Raw genomic sequence first — 5,401 nt, forward strand, 5'->3', positions numbered from 1 at the left:
ATTAGAAAATAAAGAGAATAAATTATATAAAGAATAATAGAAATTATAGGAGGAGAACGAATTATATAGGGGATAAAGAAAACGGATAAAAATAAAGGACGATATTAAGATAGGCGGAACGTTAAAGAAGAGAGTAAAGTTCGCGGGCGAAGCCGCTACTAAATTAAAGGGGGAAATAAAATAAATAATTATAGAAAATATAGGCGTATATATAACAATAGTAGAGGTATAGAAAGATAATAAATATTTACTACTATTAGGGTAGTAATTATTAGAAGCGTAGAAGGAGGATTTATTTATTATTGAAGAATTATAGAAGAATAGCAGAGGAAGGAGACGAATGAAGAATTAGAAAATAGGGGAAGACGGGACTCTTTAATACTAATATTAAATTTATATTCCGGAATATATATAGGCCGAATTATTTTATATTTATTATAATAATATAATAGCCAGGTATTTAGGTTAAAGGAAGACGTTGAAATATATTAATTAATTTATTACTAATTAATTATTATAATTAATATTAAAATATATATTTATAAATATCTAGTATATTAAAAGGCTAAACTATATAATTACTAACCTTATAATTTACTAAAATTGTTACCTATCCTTATTATCCCTTAGTAGGATATTTTATATAATTTTATTACCGGTTTATTAAAAGTATTCGACCCTATATTTAATCGGACCTATAACGCAATTTTAATTATTATTAACTATTTTACTAAATACGCTTTATATATTCCTACTTAAAAGATAATCGACGCTTAATAATTTACTTTCCTTTTCTAGCGAAATATATTTTAATAATTCGGCTTTCTAAACTCTATTATTTCGGATAAAAGTAGTCTTTTTACTAATTAATTTTAAAAGATATATTATAAACTCTTAAATATCTGTAAGCGTTTTAGTATAGCTTAGTACCCTTAAATAAATAGATAAACGGAGAAGCAAAATTAGAACTTAGAATTATATTTCCGAGTCTTTTATAGGATAAAATAGACCAATTAAACCGAAAAGTTTATACTAACCCAATAAATATATAATAATTATTTCTATACCGCTATTAGGAAATCCCTATTAGAATTACTCTTTAAGTATTATCCTTAAGGGTATATAAATTTAAATTAGGGGCGGAAGATAGTACTCCTTATAATAACTATTAATTAAATTAAAGAATTATTTCGAAGTCGGGTAGAAGTTATTAAAGCCTTAGGAATTATTAGCCAAAGATATACGAAATAGTATAATAAAGCCCGGAAACTAAAGGAATTTAACGTAGGGAGTTGCGTTTTACTCAATACAAAGTATATTAAATAATAATACCCGAGCGTTAAATTAACTAATAACTTTTTAGGACTATTTTAAATTACTAATATAATTAGAAATAAAAAGATAGTTTACTAACTCGTATTCCTTATATAATATTAAATCTATTTAATATTCCTAATTACCCTACTAGAATTATACTATAGTAATTCCACTATAGCAATACTATAAAGAAAAATTATAAATATTAAGGAAAATAATATTTAGTACGAAATTAAATTAATTATAAAATATTAAAAGTCTAGCTATTAATATTAATTCTAAATTAAATAGAAAGAGTATCTACATAATAAGAATTTGTAAGTCCTATAAAAGAATATAAATGACCCGGGCCTTCTTAAGGACTATAAAGTAAAAAAAGTATAACGGCGGAGAAATTAAGGTAGGCCGAATATTAAATTAATAAAAATTAATTAATTAAAAGTAGGAGAATAACGAATACTCAGCGCTTAAAAACGCAAAGTAGAAACGTAAAACGTAAATGTAAAATGTAAAGTAGAGACGTAAAATACAAACGTAAGATATAAAGTAGAAACGTAAAACGTAAATATAAGACGTATAATAGAAATATAAAATGTAAATATAAAATATAAAGTAGGGATGTAAAATATAAATATAAGATATAAAGTAGAAATATAAATATAAATATAGATTAGAGAGGGAAGGTAAATTAAAATTATTATAGAAAATTAATAAGGCGCTAGGAAGAATATAACCCGTATTTTCCATTATTACTTCTAAACGAAAAATTCTTCGGCGGTATTAATTATAATTAATATAGGATTAGAACCTACGACTTTAAAAGGAATACTCTTATACGCTATTACGCCTATCGATATTATTAGTAAGTACTACTATATACTATCTATTCCTCGTAATCCTCTTTAATAAATACTAATAATTTATTAAATTTCGTATCTATAACTTCCAATTTTCTGTTAATAGCGCGGCACTATAGGCTCCAACCGTAATTAATAGGGGGGGTAATATAGGTAGGAGAGTTCTATACTAAAATACTTATTAGAGAACCGCCGTTACTATTAAAAGGGATATTATATAAATAAAGGAGAAGGTCCTTATATAAATATAAATTAAAGTAGGCGAATATAAAAGTAGGTAGGGTAAACGAAGCCGTAGGTAATAGTATATTGCGGAGGGAAGGAATAAACGGAAGAGAATAAAACGAATATAAATAGTAGAGAGAGAGGAATAAAACGAATAAATAATAATTATAAATATAGAAAGTTAGGAAGGAAGGAAGTAAATAGAAAGTACGTAACCTAGAGCGGGTTAATAGAATATAGTAGGCAATTAAGGGTAACGGAATTAGGACAAAAAGTATAATAATAGGGCTAAATCGAAGATAAAGGGTAGGATAATTAAATAGGCGCTATATAAACAAGAAATATTTGCAAAGAGAAGGGAGTATAAGATTATAAAAGGTATAAATATTTTAAGGAGTAAGGGAACGGACGGTTAAGGGGAAAAATATAAATATTAAAATCGAAAAAAAGGAATAGAAGTCCCGTAAATAAAACCTATAAGGGGGAGGGTCGTATTAAAATGCCCTAGACCCTTTAGTACTATAATACTAACGTTTATAATCTAACTAACTTTATTAGGCGAGGGTTTTAAATAACCGACGATAGTAATTAATTATAATTATTACAGTTAAACTACTAATACTTCAAGCGAGGGCCTGAAGCAACTAATAATAGTAATTAACTATAATTATTATAATTAAACTATAGATACCTTAGGCGAGGGTTTTAAATAATTAACGATAGCGGTTAGCTATAATTATCGTAATTAAACTACTAATACCTTAAGTAAAGGTTTTAAATAACTAATAATAGTAACTAATAATAATTACCGCAATTAAACTACTAATACTTTAATTTATCCTTTAGTATCTTCGTTTAATTATTAACCTAAACCGGCTAACTATAATACTTTAAACTTTTTAATATTATAATACTAACGCTCTCTATCGTCTTACTAAACTTCTACCTAAAAGTATTATACTAATTAATACTCTTTCGCACCTTATTAAACTTTTACTTAGAAGTATTACGCTAATTAACGTTCTCTAACGTTTTATTAAACTTTTATTTAAAAGTATTATACCGACTAATACTCTTTTATATTTTACTAAACTTCCGTTTAGAAGCGCTACGCTAACTAACGTTCGCTATTACTATAAAGGTTCCAAAGATAGAACCTATAAGGGGGGGGGTTATATTAGGAAGTTAAGGGGTAACCGCCGGGGAAGGGATATTATAGTACTATAATACTAATATACTATTTCGTTTAATTAAACTCTTACCTAGAAGTATTACAACGGCCGATACCCTCTTTTACTTAATTAATCTTCGGTTTAATAATATTAGAATATTTAACGAAATAGGTTCGTAGGAAAAATAATCCAGCGCCGTATTAGAATAGTATATTAATATAGGACTCTATAACTCTTAGCTACAATAGAGCAAAGTTTGTATTAATATAAAAGAAGTTCGAAAAAGCTTCATTCTTTATAGTCGGTAGCTATTAATACATCTTTGAATTAACCCCTAACTTACTATCCCCTACGTATAGTTACAACCGTAGTTACCTCAGCTTACTTTCCTCCTACGTCCTAATATATAATCCCTAATTTATAATTAAATTACTAATTTTCTTTTTTTAATTAGGTTATTAATTAACTACCTCTTTATCGTCAAATAATTAAAACTACTTTTATACTTCGCTCTTTATATTTACTACATTATTATTATTATTATTATTATCAATTTTAATAGGTCTTACTTAGGAGTTGGGCGGGTAGGCAATATTAATTATCGAAGCTATAATTTCATTAGAAAAGATAAATACGCCGGAAAAATTATACTCTATATAATCGTTAATAATATTCTATACCGTATACTAACAGAGTAGCAGATAGTTAATAAATACTAGGGATAATAGTATAATTATATTATATATAGCAACCAGGTAATTATTAATAAGAGGCGGTAATTATATCCTATATTGAGGTAGCGAAGAACTTATATATAGTAGATTCCTATATTAAGAGTTCCTATATTACAATAATTAGGATTCCCTATACCATTACTATTAAAAATATAAGGACAGTTTATACTAGGAATTATATTAAATATAGTCCTCCTTAGTAGGCTATTAGGCGGACTATTAACTATTGTACCAATTGCTTATAATCGATATCGATATACTATAGATTACTATTTCAAAATCTACGGTAGAGCTTCAATACTAAAAAAGAATTACAACCCCTCTCTTTTTATATAACGGTATAATCTATAATAATAGTCTATAATAGTAGTTTAAATTATCCTAGTAACCTTTAAGGTACTCTAGTAGATTATACTTTATTAGGATTAGTCGGTCTTAGTTAGTTCTATATATTAAAATTTAAATACGAGCCCCAAACCCCTACAATTAGTACTCTATATAGAAGTTACTTCTCTAGTAAAAAAGTTATATTTTTAAGATTACAGTTACGTGAGCCAATCAAGCCCTTGTTTTGGGAAACCTAAATAATTTAGCAAATGCTATAAACGGTGATCATGTTGTATGCTACGACAAGAAGGACTAGTGGCTTCCCCTCCCTTCAACTCCGGAATTCTTCAAGAAGGTACCTTGGTTGAAAAAGGAAACTATAGATTTCATTACACGGAGCGGATAAAGTAACTATATAATCCAATAAAGTAACGGTGTCTTACCCAAAGGAGACCCCGGCACAGCAAGTCGGGCAGCGCATAACAGCCGCACTAAAATTTCGCAGTGAGCAACATAGTCGCGCTTCCCTATCAAGGTCAGATTGAAGACGTACATCGCTATCGCTGGTTCTAATATTTGTCAAGATACCTCCCTCGCATTTACCCTATTAATACCTAGAAGTTCACGGCCACTATAATTAATCTAACTACCTATACCGACCCCGCACCGCTCACTACCATCGACGACAATATTACTACCAGTAAAGAAGACGACACCAACGAGGAGGAGGTTCCCTAGACGCCGTCGCGACAGTTAGTTTGGGGGGGGG

This window comes from Neurospora tetrasperma, assembly GCF_000213175.1.
Source record: "Neurospora tetrasperma FGSC 2508 unplaced genomic scaffold NEUTE1scaffold_81, whole genome shotgun sequence".
NCBI classification, from domain to species: Eukaryota; Fungi; Ascomycota; class Sordariomycetes; order Sordariales; family Sordariaceae; genus Neurospora; species Neurospora tetrasperma.